This window comes from Bufo gargarizans, chromosome 11 (genome assembly GCF_014858855.1).
Source record: "Bufo gargarizans isolate SCDJY-AF-19 chromosome 11, ASM1485885v1, whole genome shotgun sequence".
In the NCBI taxonomy this organism is placed as follows: Eukaryota; Metazoa; Chordata; class Amphibia; order Anura; family Bufonidae; genus Bufo; species Bufo gargarizans.
This window is the reverse complement of record NC_058090.1, coordinates 75,608,963-75,627,365: the sequence shown is the minus strand read 5'-3', so window position 1 is coordinate 75,627,365 and position 18,403 is coordinate 75,608,963. Positions and strand designations below refer to the sequence as shown.

Below are 18,403 nucleotides of genomic sequence, written 5' to 3'. Positions count from 1 at the left end.
ACCATACCTTTATTTCTCATGTAGTAGGTCCGGTATGGCCGAAAAAGCAACTTATATGCTTAATATGCAAATAAGGACTTCGAGCACTTGGAGGTGGGCTTATGCCTTCTGAGCACTGCTTCTGCGACGCCCCCGTTCCTAGCAAATGCTGGCCTTCTGCACCTAATCCCACCCCCATGTCCTTTGATTGACAGCGCTAGACCCGCCGGTCTAGCGCTGATATCCCACACCTGCGCACTCGCTTTCATGATGGCGCGTGCGCACTGGATATACAGACAAGCCGGGAAGAAAGGAAAAGATCCAGTGCGCATGCACCGGCACTGATGCGAGTGCACAGTTGCAGGATATTAGCGCTGGACCGGCGGGTCTAGTGCTATAAATCAAAGGACATGGGGGTGTGATTAGGTGCAGAAGGCCGGCATTTGCAAGAAACGGGGGCGTTGCAAAAAGCAGTGCTCGGTAGGCATAAGCCCACCTCCAAGTGCTCGAAGTCCTTATTTGCATATTTTAAAAAGTTGCTTTTTCAGCCATACCGGACCTACTACATGACAAATAAAGGTATTTTGTCTGTGTCATCAGCCCTACTATATGCCTGGTAGGGTAGGCTTGAACTGGGTCACAGAGCCGTTTTAAAGCTTTGGAATTCAATCCAAAAACACTTGGATAGGTGATAAACATTGTCCACTGAGACCCATACCAATTTCTAGAATGTGTTAGTTTGAATGGAGCATCAGTGCACATGTTCAATTGCTTCTCCATTTAAAGGGAAAATGTCATCAGAAAGTGGCCTACATTTTTAAAGAAGCTTTGATTATGTATTTTTTTATTTTCCATCTTAGTAATTTATATTTAAACATAAACCATAAAATTGTGCAGTTTTCACACTGGCCATAATACTGTACAGTTCACTTTACTGTAGTTATCTGCATATCATTACAGCTAGGATTAGAATGACAGATAGCACCCCTGTGTATAGATAAGGCAGAATCCACTATTCGCAATAGGTGATTGTCAAAGCTTATCTATTGTTTGCTTGTACAATGACCTCTGCACAGGTCACAGAGCATGCCTAGAAAACTCTGCCATATAAGTCAATGGGGTCTCCTGACCATTGTATCTCTGGCCTTTGGGGCTACTGTAAAGCAATTTTCTTAATGCTTTCTAATTGCTGTTAAAGGGGTTGTGCAGGCAGTATATATTGATGACCTATCCTGAGGATACTCATCAATATCTGATCGGCGAGGATCCGACACTGAGCACCCTCTGCTGTTTCAAACAGTGCTCCCTGGCTGAGAATGACTGTTACACTAAACTAATAGACCAAAGCCTCAAGCAGGCTTTGGTAGCTATTAGTAAAACATAACAATACAGGCCACTAGGTGGCAGCATAATATATATATAGCTCTTACAGAACACAATTGGCAATCTAATTATTGCCTGTTATAGGGTGACTTAAAAAAATAAATAAAAAAAAACTTTATAAAAAAATATAAGATATACCGTATGGTCGATTAAAAGAAGCTTTTCACTTTCATCCTGTTGGAGTGCCGTCCTTTTTCTGGATATATATATATAAATAAAGTAAAAAAATCGGACTGCACTCCAAGCGTATCTTCTCAAAAAATGTTTTTAATCACCCATGTGGTAGCAAAAGCGACGTTTCGGCTCAAGCATGAGCCTTTTTCAAGCTTGAAAGATAGAGAAGATACGCTTGGAGTGCAGTCTGATTTTTTTACTTTCTATAAGTGGGTAAGCACCTGTTACCATACTTGGATTTTGCACCCGTTTTTCCCTTATACCATTTGAGGGTGGTGCTGCCAGTGGTTTCTTTTTCATATATATATATATATATATATATATATATATATAGAGGTTCAAATCAACCCCCTTTCCCAAAAATGCCCATACTATTAAAATAGAACAATATTTATGCCATACGGTGAATGGCTTAATGTAAAAAATAAAAATAAAAACGTCCAATTCATCATTTTTTGGTCACTTCAACTTCCCCACAAAAATTTATAAAAAGTGATCAAAAAGTCACACTTACTTCTAAATGTTATCACTGAAAAGTACAGATTGCTCTGCACAAATTGAGCCCTCTCACAGCTCTCAACTACAAAACAAGTTATAGGGGTCAGAATATGAAGATGAAAAAAAAGATAGTTTTTTAGAAGTATTTTTTTTATTTTATTAAAAAAGTGTGGTATCATTGTAATCTTACTGACCTGTAGAATGAAGGTAACAGGTCGATTTTACTGCTGAACATTGTAAAAAAAAAATCCAGAAAACTGGCAGAATTGCTTTTTTTTCCCAATTGCACCTCAGTTGGAATTTGTTTTCCTGCTACCCGCTACATTGTATGCATCCGTATATGGTGCCATTAGAAAGTACATGTCCCACAAAAAACATGCCCTTATAAGGCTATGTGAACTGAAAAGTAAAAAAAATGTCTCTGAGAAGGCGGGGAGTGAAAAAACTAAAATGGAAAATCATCTCATCCTGTAAGGGTTAAGAATATCTCGGGCAAGATCACTGCCGCCATAATTATGTTCAGAAAATATAATTAATAAATCTGCCATTAGAAAAAAAGATGTGTTGCTATCTGGTTTTAACTGGCAAAAACATTTTGATGACAAATTCCCTTTAAACTTTTCCTTGCCACAGTTTTGTGGCTGGAGGAACAATGGTCCCCTGTTCTAAAGTTAGGTGGGATGTCCCATTTGTTTAACCTTCACAGATATTAAAGGGTAACTGTTATGCGAAAACTGATTTTTTTTTAATGAAAACATATGTTACTGGCAGCAGCATTATGCATAAAGCAATCTTTAGTTTCTTCACATACCACTGTTTTCCTTGAGTTTTTCCCTTAGTTACGTCTGTTTAAACATTTAAAATATGAGGGAACTTCTCAAGATGGCTCCTCTGCCAGTTCTCTGAGGCCAAAACTGCTCTCCCTCACTTCCCATACACACTTGCTGTAGCCAGCAGCTCCCTGCCAGCCAATCAGATTGGATTACTGAGAGACACGCCTCCTCACTCTGAAGCCTAATGCAGGCATGCAGTGTGGAGGACCGCCCCTCCGTCTTCTTAGCCGGAGACAGATGAGCCATAGCAACTGTCTTTTAAGGGAGCAGTAGAAATGGACAGGGGACATTAATGAAAGCTGTTATTATAAGGTCATTACAGATCTTTTGGCAATCATTGACAGACTAACTCAGGTATACATGCCTAGCTTTAATAAACTAGCAAATAAAATAGAAATGTGACACTAAGGGCCCTTTCACACTTGCGTTGTCCGGATCCGGCATAGAGTTCCGTCGTCGGGGCTCTATGCCGGAAGAATCCTGATCAGGATTATCCTAATGCATTCTGAATGGAGAGAAATCCGTTCAGGATGCATCAGGATGTCTTCAGTTCCGGAACGGAACGTTTTTTGGCTGGAGAAAATACCGCAGCATGCTGCGCTTTTTGCTCCGGCCAAAAATCCTGAACACTTGCCGCAAGGCCGGATCCGGAATCAATGCCCATTGAAAGGCATTGATCCAGATCCGGCCTTAAGCTAAACGTCGTTTCAGCGCATTGCCGGACCCGACGTTTAGCTTTTTCTGAATGGTTACCATGGCTGCCGGGACGCTAAAGTCCTGGCAGCCATGGTAAAGTGTAGCGGGGAGCGGGGGAGCAGCATACTTACCATCCGTGCGGCTCCCGGGGCGCTCCAGAGTGACGTCAGGGCGCCCCAAGCGCATGGATCACGTGATCACATGGAACACGTCATCCATGCGCACAGGGCGCTCTGACGTCATTCTGGAGCGCCCCGGGAGCCACACGGAATGTAAGTATCCCGCTCCCCACTACTACTATGGCAACCAGGACTTTAATAGCATCCTGGGTGCCATAGTAACACTGAACGCATTTTGAAGACGGATCCATCTTCAAATGCTTTCAGTTCACTTGCGTTTTTCCGGATCCGGCGTGTAATTCCGGCAAGTGGAGTACACGCCGGATCCGGACAACGCAAGTGTGAAAGGGCCCTTACCTATCTATCACGTAGATAGATGAATGATTTTGGTTCAAATATCCCTTCAAGTCTTTTAATAAAACTCATGGTTGGCGTTAAAATTGTATTTTTGACTATACTTAAAGCTTAAAAAAAATCTGTGTTTTCTTCTACATTTTGTGCTTTTGTTTTTTAAGTTTGTGCTGTTGCCCCTTTGGGTTGATTTATGTGGTCTGGCATTAAAACTCTCTATATGGGCTTTGCATTTTCAGATAAACTTAACCACAAGATTTTGACCTCACCTTAAATGTTTTAAGAGCCTATTGCACGGGTTGATAAGCGGAAATGAATGATCCTCGGCTTGTCTAAACTCCCCACCAATCATCTAACAGTTTGGCTAATCAGATTTTTTATGAGTGCAAAAAATGCTCACTGGTCGGCAGTACATATCCCCGTGTAAACAGGGGATTTGTTGCAGACAGTATGGACACCGAATGGGGATGAACGATCGTACTAAAGATAGCTCGCCCCCCATTCCATTTGCATTGCTGGTGTGAAGGCCCTTTTAACGAGTGCCAGTCGACTTGTTTTATTATTGATTGTCACTTGTTTAGGGCTGGGTATTGGGTGGTGATTTGCTCCTTTTAACTAGGATTTCTGTGATCACGAGGAATTGGTTCTTCATGCTCCAAGCATTACAAAATTCTCATAACTAAAAATATTTTGTTATAAAGCATAAAACCATAGAAATGGAAGGCCGAAAATACTCTGTATATACTGTGCATTCCTCAACCCAAGTTTAATATGAGGGCAGGGGCTCGTTATTCCTTAGACCATGTTCCTGCTCCGGATTCTGGCAGAATCCGCTGACATTGTACCAGCAGTGCATATAAATTGGTCTGTGTGAACATGACCTTAGCGTTTTGGGGGGAGGGATTTAAAGTTTATGAGTCGTGAGGATTATCATATGATATATGGGGCTAAAAAACCTAAAATGTCAGAGGAGAGACCTTAACCTTTACATATTTTACATATAATAAAGGAGTTTACAAGGTCATCATGAGGAAATTAATGAATAAGACATAGTGCAAGGAGCATGACTTGAAATTAGAGGGATGGGCTCAATAAGTAAGCATAAACGCCAATCAAACCCATCTGCCTAATATTGTGTAGGTTTCCTTGTGACACAAAAAGCTCTGACCTTCAAGGCATGGACTCCACAAGATCTCTGAAGGTGTCCTGTGGCATTTGGCATCCAGACATAAGCAGCAGCTCCTGAAGAGATGTGGCCTCCTAGAATCTAACTTGATTTTCTAGCGCATCCCATGGATGCTCATTCAGATTGAGATCTGCAGAATTTGGAAGCCAAGTTACCGCCTAGAAGTCAGGTTTGTCAAGCCATGATCAGTGAAGATCAACCTTGAATAATTTTGGCATTATCCTGTGGAAAGAGGCCACTGCCATTAGGTGATACCACTACCATGAAGGGGGTACTTGGTCTGCAACATACTAGGCTAGCCTTTGCTTCTCATTGGGCTCCCATGACCCTGATGCCAGTACACTGGTTGTCTTCTTTAGACCAGTTTTGTTGGATACTAACCATAGAGTACTAGGAATACTCCACAAGACCTGTTGTTTTGGAGGTGATCTGACCCAGTGATCTAGCCATCATAAATTGGGATTTGTCAGAGTTGCTCAGATTCTTATGAGTTTCCCGGTAAAAATTACTTTTTAACAAGTTCCTGCATCATGGCCCCTTAAACCACGCCGCATTAATGGTCCGTGCTGCCTCAATTTTCTCCATTTTGTAGTCATGGCACTGTTTACAACCGGCAGGCTATGGGCTTGGTCGCCTGCACCTCCTCAGCCAATGATTGGCTTCAGCTGGGATGTGACCACAAGCAACACGTCACTGCTGAAGCCAGTCATTGGCCCGAGAGGTGCATAGGACCATTCCCACAGCCAGCTGGATGTAAACAGTGCGGGGACTGGAAGATGGAGATTTGAGGGGGGGCGCGAAGAAGATAAGTATGAACCTTCTGTTTCAGCGTCCATGCTGCAGGAACTTGTTAAAAAAAAAAAATTGTTCAATTTTTTATTTTATTTTTTACCGGAAACCCCTTTCATTTTGCCAATTTCTCTACTATTAATCCCACTCCTTGACTTGTGCTCTTGTTGTGAGATCATCTCTCTGCGTTTTTAGTGTTACGACCGATTGGTGTACCCCGTTTCCATACTATTAGAGAAATATAAAAAGCCAACAAAACACGTATTACATAGTTTTCATAAATTACAAAGTATTATAAATAGTGAATTCTGCTATAAAGACTAAGACTTTAGTAGCCTTATAAGAAGAAGACTTCTAAGATACTAAATCTATATTTTAATATAACTTAACCTGAAATTTGTAACCCAAATCACATTGGCCTCACATTTGGGATTGTTTATTGTAACATATCTTCTGCATGTAATATAATTCTAAATTATGTGGAATTGTATCTGTCAACGCACACTGCACTCGCTTGTAATTTTGTTTCCAGAAATTTCTAAAATGTTTGTCCCGTGTTATGACCAGTGTATGTAAGTCAGGAAACCCATGATTTATTTGGTGAAGATTTGTCTTCCTTTTTTTATTTTTATTTTTTTCTAATTCCCTTTCTATTTGTTTTGTTTTATTTTCTCCAAATGTGCATTTTGCTATTTTTGAGGTGTGACCTTTTTATTATTGCCTTCATTGTATACAGGTGATAAAAATGGGGTATGAGGAATATATATATTTAAAGCAAGGGTTTCTGCTCATTCAGTGCTAGTGTGATCACAACATTTAAAACCCCCCAAAAATGCTAGTTTTGCTTTCCCCACAGGTAGATTGTTATGGGTGATTTCTGACCTTTTTTGGCGTAACAGCATTTGGATGGCACTCTGTTGATTTACATTCCCTGATCTGTCAGTTTGCAGATGAAGAGAGAGCAGAGCCTCTAGGTGTAATGGTAACGCCCCCGTTGCACCTAGAGGCTCATTTGCATATATTAAACATCATTTTTCTCAGCAATGCGGGCACATATGAACATGGGACCAACACAGATGCCTTCAGCTGCCAAGTGCACAAGCAACAGGTCAGTCAGTTTCATAGGTACAAAACTGCTGACAGATGCCCTTTAAGGTCAGACAATACCATTGTGCCAAGATATTCAAAAATAGTTATCCATAAATCTTGTTTTACCATCCCGGGTATAATTTTGGTATAAATTTAGATCCTCCTTTTCTCTGATCATGCTGTTAATTATGTATATTACGCTCAGTGGCGAGGTCAGCACAACAGCGACCGGTGATCATTAAAATGGCGTTGATGTAGGCACTTGTAAGAAATACCTGCTTTAAATAACTGATGTCTCTTGTGCGCCTTTGTATATATGGCTGTGTATGCATATAGGCTGATCTATACACAAGAGGAGCTCGTGATATCAAAGCGTATGAATAATCGGGCTGCGCAGGATTGGGATGGGTAGGTGATTCTTGTCGTAACCTTCACTATTCAAATACCAAACCAAGTGTGAAATATCAATACATCGCCATCATAGGGTAACGTAGGACCCCATAAAGCAGAAGAGAGCGTAGATGGTTTAGACTGCTGCCTCAGTGTTATATCATTGCTAGTTCTGTTCAATGATTAATCACGTCTTTTGTGCTGTAGATTGTGAGCCAGTAGCTGGCCGGATTTCAAAGCCCACACTGTGCTGCTAACAAATAAATTAATCATCTTTTTTGAGTCAGTAACAGGATGGATATTAGTCTGCTGTCAGTGTACAGATGTAGCAAACCTTAATGTGACAATTAAAGAGTTAAATGCGCGGGTGCAGCAAACTTTATCTTGACTTTTCAGTGACTTTTAGTTCAAGTGTGAATTTAAAGTTGCAGCTGTGTTTTACTTGTGAAGTTTACGTATACTACATCTGTATAGGGTGGAGGAAAAAAGGACAGGTTCCTGCATAGTCGTCTCATCTGGCTCTGATCAGCGTTGGATAGTCTATAGAAAACAGCTGCAGCTTTTATGGTCTTGTGGCCTTTGGCTGCCTTGCACATGTCAACTGGCTGCGGGCCCCGCGTCCTACCCTTAGGATTATCACGACTGCTTTTATTTCAACAGCTATAGATTGTAGATGAATATATTACACAGCCTACATCATGCCAGTATTATGGCTCATGAGCGTAAGAGCTCCGTGCCCATATTGCGGACCGCAACTAGCTGTCCATAATGCCCAGGCACCAACCGCATGAATCCCGAATTGCGGTGCGGACCCATTGACTTGAATGGGTCCGTAACCCGATAAATACGGCAAAAGATAGAACATGAAAGCCCTCCGAAACACTTCAAAATGTTTGTGTGGGCTTTCGATCCGTGCCTTCCCTCTGCAAAAGATAGGACATGTCCTTTCTTTAGCTGTATCTTGCAGATCGTGGATCCATTCAAGCTCTTTGCGGTCCGCAATGCAGGCACTGAGCCCTAGTTTCCAACTAGGCAAATGAAAGGACTTTACAATCGACTTACTTTATCTCCAGTTGCTGGTTTCTCAGATTTCACTGAGGGTCACATGACCTGTGATGTCAGCTTCTCTCCCTGCTCTGATGATGTCTCGTGCACAAAGCCCGAGAGATCAGATCTGTGTCTGTACACCAGGCGGCACTGTGCTGGCCACGGCCCCCTGCTCTGCTGCTGCTGCTGCTCTCTCCCTGTGTCTCACTCCCACTGGATATTTCAGGAAAAATTAACCCCTTCAGGAGCACAGACTCAGGGCTGAAGGCTTTACTGAGTAGCTGCAGGCAGTGAGGAGATAAATGCTGGGCAATGAAGCTCACAGACTAGAGGAGTTCTGCACAAGAACAGGTAGGGAGAAGATCCTGTGTGTATCAGCAGTGTCATTGTACAGCTGGGACCTGTAGTCCTACACATACAACATGCTGCTGAGTCTCCCAGCAGTCTCACATGTCACTCAGGGCAGCACTTATATTCACTTCCTTTGCAGAGCAGGGGGAGGGGCAGAGATTGATGTCATTGCAGGTAAACAAAGGGCCAGAAGAGAACCAGGTAAATTAGGAAATATAATTATTTTTTTTACCTAAAACTTGCTTAGCTCAGTTATATATTGCTGCCCATCAGATTTTCAGAACTCTGACAACCCCTTTAACTGTAATTTCCTGTAGGTTTCGGGTACGTTCCTACCGGAGGGCAATGTGGCAGATTTAAGCTACTTTCACACTAGCGTTGTTTGAATCCGGCGTTCAATTCCGTCAACGGAACTGCCCGCCGGATCCGGAAAAACGTGTTAAAACTGATTACATTTGAATCCTGATCAGGCTTTTGATCACAATGAAAAAATGCATTGGAAAAAACAGATCCGCTATTTATGGACTTACATTTTTTTTCCCATTTTTCGGATTTTTAACATGCAAAAGCCGGATCCGTTTTGACGGAACACACTGCGTTAATGCAAGTCAATGGGAATAAGGCCGGATCCGGCGTTCAGTCAAAGTGTTCCGGATTTTTGGCCGGAGGTAAAAATACAACATGCTACGGTTTTCTAAAAAGCCTGATCAGTCAAAAAGACTGGATTGAAGACATCCTGATGCATCCTGAACGGATTTCTCTCCATTCAGAATGCATTAGGATAAAACTGATCAGTTCTTTTCCGGATTTGAGCCCCTAGGACGGAACTCAGCGCCGGAAAAGAAAAACGCTAGTGTGAAAGTAGCCTTACCACAGCAAATTGCCATGGTGCAAATCTGCAGTGCTTCGAAAGTGAATGAGATTGCAATAAATCTCATCCAGGTGCTGCAGAAAAAATTTTACCTACGGTGAGGAATTTTAATCCGCACCATTTCAATTTAAGCTGCGTTTTTTCACCACCCAGTTATAATGCAAAAAGTGAAATTCGCAGCAAATCTGCTAGCATATCTGAATGTAGCTTAGGAAACATATACATGGGATGTATACACTGCAGAGATGTGTGTGGCATATCTGCAGCGTTTTACAGTAGCAGCAAAAGTGGTTGAGATTTTAAAAGATATGTACACCTTTTTTTATTATTGCATTGTACTTATTTTGAGCTAAAGATAATTTTTTGAGTTGGGCTTTATTAAAAATTTAGCAACCTTTTTTTCTGTACAGAGCTGACATGCTCTAGAAGCACCCTTTGGATTTTTTGTCTTTTCCGTCAGACCGGGAGCTGACGGACTCCTTATCTCTGCTCTCTGACCTCCCAAACACCCATTATCGCTCACTTCTTATCTCACTGATAAAAAAGTGTTTATAACCTCTCAGTAGCTTAGAGATAAGGCTTATTAGATGACCGCAAACCCGACTGTGACACATACAGATGTCGCCATCGATTAATTGTAGAATTTACTGTGGAAAACCTACAACCCGTATGCCCGTAACCCTTATGCAGATTTTGCTATAGATCTCTGCAAACCCCACATCGATTTATCCACAACCCTTTACATGCCGTGTGGACTTGCCGTACCCTTGGTGTTTGGATAGTGAATGGTTACTGCCACATACATGATGCTTTGGTACTTGCTTGCAGTACTGTTGTTGCTGTTTGCATGGGTATCGAGCACCTCCATAAACTCTTCTCCTCTGATTTAGCAATTTGAGAATTTTGTAAATGACAGTGCAGCCTAATTATTCCTATAATTTGACGAGCCGTGTATGTGCATGTTCTAAAATATAATACCTACCTACATTTTTTTAAGATCACCTTCTGTATTTTTATTTTTTTTTTTATTCAATCACTCTATAGCAAATTAGACGGCCGGATGAAAGCAAAGTCGTTACTAATAGAGTTGGATCCGTCAAAGTAAATATGTTTTGTAACCTGTTTTTGATTGTTATCTGCTATGGCCTCTTTACTCCTTTTTTATTTTTATTTTATACATCGACCCTTCTTTTTCTTTACATTCATTCAGTGTACTCCCCATTACTTTTTTATGTTTTGACATTTTTTCATGCCAATGGGTGAAAATTGCCAACCCCAATCTTACCTTGGTATGTGACATGCAGTAAAATGTGAACAAAAATCTTTCAGGGGTTAAAACTGTGTAAAATAATTTGCTACACTAAATACGCAATATTCATTGGCCCAGATTTACTGTCAGTTTGACTGGGTAGACCTCTAGACAGGGGTTTTCCAGGTCTCTATATTGATGAATATATGGTCGGTGGGACCACTCGACAGTCAACACTTTGATGAGGTTGTAGCGCTCTGGTGACCACTGCTGACTCTCCGCAGAATACAAAGCACAGTGTCGTCCATTGTATAGCAGCTGTGTTTGGTATTGCAACCTAAGAAGAGGCCTCGGTGCTCATCGGAACAGCTAAAAATCAGACCCTTACCGATCTGATATTGATGACCTAGGTCATGAATATATGATTAGTGTTGGTCCAACTCCTGGCACACCCACCAGTCATCTCTTAGAAAAGCCTATGGCATTCCGGTTAGCACGGCGGCCTCCTCACAGCATACAAAGCACAGTGTCGTCCATTGTATAGCAGCTGTGTTTGGTATTGCAACCTAAGAAGAGGCCTCGGTGCTCATCGGAACAGCTAAAAATCAGACCCTTACCGATCTGATATTGATGACCTAGGTCATGAATATATGATCAGTGTTGGTCCAACTCCTGGCACACCCACCAGTCATCTCTTAGAAAAGCCTATGGCATTCCGGTTAGCACGGCGGCCTCCTCACAGCATACAAAGCACAGTGCTGTCCATTGTGTAGCGGCTGTGCTTTGGTATTGTAGCTCAAGGCTATTCACTTAAATGGGACTGAGCTGCAAGGCGTTGTGAACAATGAACATTACGTCATTGGCCTTAGAAGAGGCCACGGCGCTCATCGGAACAGCTACCCTCCAATCGGACCCCCACCTGAAGGATAGACTATCAACATAGAAGACCCAGAAAATCCCATTAAATTGCTCAAGAATTATGATATTGGCTTAGGTGATCTGGTGCTTTTGACTTGTTATCTAAAAATGTAAGTAACTTCAGGCTATGTCTCTGCAAAGTGTTATGGGGGGGGGGGGGGGGAACGGTCTAAAACAGTTAATGCAACATTTTGGCGACGTTCTAGACAAAATCGAGGCGATAGTAAATCTGGGTCTTTTTCCAATATTATTTCTGGGAATTAGCGCATTGAAAGTTTACCTTTATAATATAAGGATGCACCAAACTTTCATTTAATTTTACCATGAGATGTTGAGAATTTAATTGTACTTTAAATTTATAATTTCAATTCTAAATGTTTAACCAACAAAATTAAAGAATTAAACTATTTGAATGAACATATTTGTAATAAAAAGTAATTTCGTAAAAATAGCTAAAACGTGAACAGGCCACAATATACTGTCGAATATAGCAATCTGGTTGTTAGCTTAGGTTTGCCTAGTGCACAGTGGGCACTAAATGTCAATGCTTTTGCTGTAGGGAATGGGTCCAGGCCTATTGTTTCTCCATGGTAAGTGTTAGTGTAATAGTGTTCAGATAGTCTTCCATCTCTTGATTGATCTTGTCACACGGTGGGATAACTGAACAGTATTACTTTATTTCACTTGAATTCACAGCCCCCATAATGTGAGCACATTGAACATCTTTGCCACTATCAAATTTAGGAGGTAATATGAGGGCTATATCTGAGGAGGATGCAACACCATCATCTGAGCAGTACCATTGTCTCTATAGCATACACATAGAAAGAGTCCTGACCTGGAAATGTCCTTCTTTTATTATATCCATTTTTATCGCATGTACATATTCTGCATCGATTGATTACAGAGATTGTTGTCAGTGCCATAGTCCCTGTCCCCATTGGTGCTCACAATCTAAATTCCAAAATAACCTATCTTAGAAAACTCGAAAACCTAGAAGAAACACAGGCAAAAATGGAGAGGACATACAAACCCCATACATATGTTGCCCTTGGTTGGATTCCAACCCCAGGACCCTAGCGTTGCAAGATGACACTGCTGTCCACTTAGCCACCATATATCTATATGGTTTAAAGAGGTTCTCCTAGATCGGTCAGGGCTCCTGGGATGGAGCCAGAGTATAAAAAAAAAATACTTCCATGTTCGTCACTTCTGGTCCCGATGGACCAGACATGTGACGTGGCCTCTGCATGCATGTCACCCTTCTCGGGCTATCCAGTGTCCTCGGTGGTGACCCGTGCAGGAATTACTTGGTATATGTTAACAGACAATCTCTTTAGGACACCGCGGGACAGAGGTTGTCCTGATGGACAACCACTTCAAATATTTGAAATTATTACCGTTACAAAACCAAACCCACTAAACCATAGTGTTAAACCCACTGTGGGAAACACCGATCTAAGTTTTCAATCACTGCGAAAGTTTTTCTGTATTGATCTGAAGGAACTTGGAATAATACATGGAATCCACACGCAATGCACAAGATAATTATATACTTCTCAAATGAGTAAATTGTTTTAGCTTTTGAAACTGCTTCTATTTCGGAATATATAAAATGCATCCTAAGCTCGTCTCTTAATGACACACCGAGCTCCTAATTAGCGTGCAGAAAATTATGTCTTTGTACCCTTTTCAGCGCCAGATTTGTCACTTGGAGGACTTGTAAATGCCAGATAAAACATTTCCACTGATGAATTTAAAGAAAATCCAAATATAAGTAAGTAACTGTACCTTTTTCTAGTTAAAGGAGTTTCCCATGATTAAGTATTGATGACCCATCCTCGTGATAGGTCATTAATATCAGATCACCAACAACCTGTTTAAAAGGCCAAGGCGCTTGGATGAGCCCTGCAGGCTCTTCATAGTATGCCAAGCATGGTATAGTGGCTGTGATTGAAGGAAGACTGTGTAACCAATGGACTTCTGGCTAGTATTTGCTTCTGCAAGTGAGGATTAATGAAAGTGGACTGATGGGTCTCGCCAAACCCCTTTACGTTTGCAAGTGAAGCCAATTAGGTTGTAGACTGTAAAGTATTAATAGAGATGGGAGATATCTCTTTACTTCTAGAGTTCCCATGCACTACCTTTGCTACTGGCACCAGGCCAAGGAAATAGGTAAACATGCTCACCAGAGTTCTGGGGCCCCTTCCAACAGCTGATTGATGGGGATGCTGAGAGTTGGATCCGCACTAATCTGATCATTGGTGACCTTTCCTGAGGAGAGGCCATCAATATTTAAGTAGCCAGAAACCCTTTTAACTATACCAATTCATTGTATTGCCCAAGAATTATGATTTTTAATGCTGAAGATATTTTACCACCTTGCTTAAGAAAATTACAGTCTCAGAGGAACACATTTTAGGTGATTTTATAGTCTGAACGAAAGCTTTTCACATTTTTAAATTGCACTGCAGTATGTCTATATGTTGTGGTGTGCCTAGCAGGAAGCACTTGATCGCAAGTTATACTGGTCACGTACATTTTATCAGAAGTCTTCCATAGACCTTACCACTTGCTGCCACGTGTCTCGTATTTTATATCAATGTTAAAAAAGTCTACTCCAATTACCTGTTACTAGTACGGAGAGGACCTGTTCACCAAGCGCTTTACAATTGCATAGTAAGTTGACTGCTTGATTACCTGGTATGGCCTAGAAATACTAAAAAACATTGTTGGTGGGAGGTGCAACTGAGCATGGGGCATTGTTTAAGATGAAAAGGACCACAGGTGCCGGCCAAAAGTAATCAAGATGTCTCTTTATTGTTCCTACAAATTACGCATTTTAGGGAACCCCCCAGATACCAACTGCATCTGAAGAAGGGAGTTTCCCCAAAATGTGCCATTTGTTGGAACAATAAAGAGATATCTGGATTACTTCTGGCTGGTGTTTGCTTCTGCAAGTGAGGATTAATGAAGGTGGACTGATGGGTCTCACCAGGCAGAAAACCCCTTTACGTTTGCAAGTGAAGCCAATTAGGTTGTAGACTGTAAAGTATTAATAGAGATGGGAGATATCTCTTCTAGCGTTCCCATGAACTACCTTTGCTACTGGCACCAAGAACACCTCTACAGTCCTTAGGCTATTTTCACACTAGCATTTTTTCCGTCATGGATCTGCAAAAACGAGAGAGAGAAGACGGGCACAGACATAGGAGTAGGAGTGGGAGGACGGAGTTAGCAAGTAAATGTCCCAATAGCGGAGCTATAGAAACACTGCCATTTGTCATTTAAACCATGGGGGCCAGTTGCATTGGTTTTTATGATCCACCTTGCCTCCCGCTGCAGCAAGAGATGGTGGAGGTCACCACCGCTAGGGATGTGCCCCACTGCCTCTATGCCCGCAAAAGAGAGGCACCGCGGATCCCCACCATGTGCGGCACATACATGTTCCACGAGGCGGGGAGAACCTCGACCAGTTCTAATCGAGCTGAGGTGCTCACGTACCCGCTCGAAGAGTGGGTTTTCCCAATGTAGAACATTTGACATGCACAGACTATGGCGTACACTACAAAAGGTGTACGACATGTGATGAAGTCCCTCACCTTATGTATAACACCTCCCAAATGTAGAATCTTACTCTGAGAATTACGGGGGCAAAAGGAACATGTCCCACATTTATGATTACCCACTGGCTTATTGCTTTGTAGCCAATCCATTCGTTTCGATTGCTTCACCACACTATGAACTAGTTTGTCTTTAAGAGTATTACACCTCTTAAAGGTTATTAAAGGCCTCCTAGATGTCACATCACCCAAACTAGAATCGCCCTTTAGCAGGTCCCAATTATTCAAAACTGCCTGTTTCACTATATGAGCGGCAGGGCTAAACTTAAATGTAAAGGCAAACCTGTCAGTTTCACGTTCCCTGATTCCTTTGGCCAAGAGGTAGACAAAAAAAAAAGCTGTGTTATTCTGTCCGCGATGGGAGCGCAACCAAACGGAATACATTCTGGTGCATTCCTTTTTGTTCAGTTCAGTTTTGTCCCCATTGACAATGAATGGGGACAAGACGGCAGCGTTTTCTTCCGCTATTGAGATCCTATGACAGATCTCAATAGCGGAAAGGGAAAACGCTAATGTGAAAGTAGCCTTAGGTAGTCTTCCATCCGAGCAGTATACTAGACCCTTCCTATTGTTCTTTAATATAAAGCACTTCACGGCATCCATTGTCCTTCCTGCGGGCATGAAATGGCATAAGCATCTTTTTTTAAACGGATTTTTACCTTTAACTGAAAGCCCCTTCACACAAAAACTTTTTCCTTGGAGCAGAATAACAGAATAAAGCAGCGTTTTATATTATATTACAGGAGCATTGTGGCATCTTCTGTTATATTTTGGTTTTGGCAAAAAAAATAAAAAATCCATTGAATTGACTATTTCAAAAGTGCTATTAGGAGCCCTTCTTTTTCTCATTAGTACAGTAAAATGCATACATTGTATTGCCTTTTTATATACTTATTGTTTGAGAAGGAAACTGTTCTTTAAATCAGGGAGTTCATCAAAAATTACACCCACCACTCTTATTCTGAGCATCTTTAAAAACTAGAGCCTAATACATGGATATTCTGAACTTAAAGTCAAATTAATTTGAATCAACCACTCCGAAGTCTAGAGGTGTTATGCTCACAAAAAACACTACTAGTAAACATGAGACATAAGACAGTTAAAAAACACAGATTAATCTTTTATGGACCAGGTGGTCCTAAAAGAGCTGATCTTTTAGAAAGTGGGTGTAATTCTCCTAGTATGCCTCTGGGTTACAGCAGTGGGTATGGAACCACTGTTTCAACCAAAAGGGATCTAGACTACGCTGTAGGTAAACCACCAGGCGAGTACCTGCTGGAGTAGTGTCTGTGTGATTGACAGCTGACCCCTGATGGTCGGACGCAACATTGAAGAACACTGAGGGGTCAGACAAAATTGTACTCAGGGATAGGCCAAGGTCAGGGCAGGCAGAGTACGTGCAATATGAAAAAATGGTCCCTGTTCTGGGCGGGCATCGAAGGGTCAATTCGGAGTTCATGCAGCAGAGGGTCACAATCCAAGGAATAAGGAGATAGTTGGCACACTGGTAGAAAACAGAAACAGCAGAATAGGAAACCTGTTCCTCAGACACCCTCCCACAGAGGCAGATTCCTAAACTACCCCAAGGTTGCCGGCCTTTGGCTGGTGAGAATTAGGGTGTGCATGTGCTAAGGCCATGCCGCAGCCTGTGTGGAGGATCAGAGAAAGTCTGGTGGCCAGACCTGCCAGAAAGGGAAAGACAGCGGGGGCAGGACCGGGCTGCTGGGACAGGTGAGTAGAGCATCGGATGCCGTGAGCTACACTGTAACACTCTTTTCAAAGATATTGAATAAGGATTTCTGTAGTATGGTTACAAGATACAAGTATATTAGGGCTTATGGACTTCGTAGATAGGCTTCTGCTCTAGCAGAACCATGAGTTTTGTGGGTGACTGGGTTCACTTAAAATGAGATCATCTTTACGAGACAATCCGTTTGATTACATCTTTATGCCTATCCTTTAGTTTGCCCTCCTCCGACTGCTATGAATAATTGCATATTTATTTCCAATGAATCGCATGTCTATACTCATTAAGTATTGTGATACGGGATCTTCTGGCCACCAGTTGTCTACACCAGGTGTCTAGTAAAGGCAAAAACGATCTCACTTGTGCCTTCTAATACAGTCATGGTACCACTGCTCAGTTTAGGTCGTATATGATTACCATAGAAATAGCAAAGCCTATTGTAGCTGACATAAGATGATGGTTCATCTTCATCATTTAGTTGGGTCCTTAAGGTAGCAATATACATTAGTTTAAGGTTGACAAAGACTGATGATTTTAGTCAAAACAATAATTCGTCGGGTGAAATTTCATAGCAAACAATCATTTAGGTCACTAATAACACATCCTCTTTATCTGGAGAGAGTTCACTCGTGTTTAAATTTTCATCCACGATCTGTGAAAAAACATTCCCAGGAGGATCATTTATCCTTCACCTAGTTCCTTGAAGGCTGGTATGGCCAGTATGCAGTAAAATGTGTATGACTACATTGGTGTAACTATCATTAACCAATCGACTGTTCATTCAATGGTAGTTCATCTGGGAACCTTACATATGCAAACCAAGGTTGCGATTTTTACCTATTATCCACCCATTTACAATGGTGAAGGTGTTTTTGGTACACATACGTTTTGCAATCTGTTCCCAAACCCATTATTACCATAATGACTTTCGTTATGTTGCTCCTGAATAATTATATTGAAATGATATACTGTAAACTGCGGAACCCTTTAAATACATTTTCAAAAAAGTTTGGTGCATCCAAGTGAGTTATATTGACATCATTTTGACTCCATTACTAATCTTTTTACACTCAAGTGTGAAAAACTAAAAAGGTTGACGCTGGTATCACC

The 18,403-nt window shown here is 41.5% G+C and overlaps 1 protein-coding gene across 13 annotated transcripts in view; it reads left to right on the top strand.

The window, feature by feature from the left end:
* GPHN (gephyrin) overlaps positions 1 to 18,403 on the top strand; it is a 260,432-nt gene that overhangs the window by 184,787 nt on the left and 57,242 nt on the right. The gene's annotated exons all lie outside the window — the stretch shown is intronic.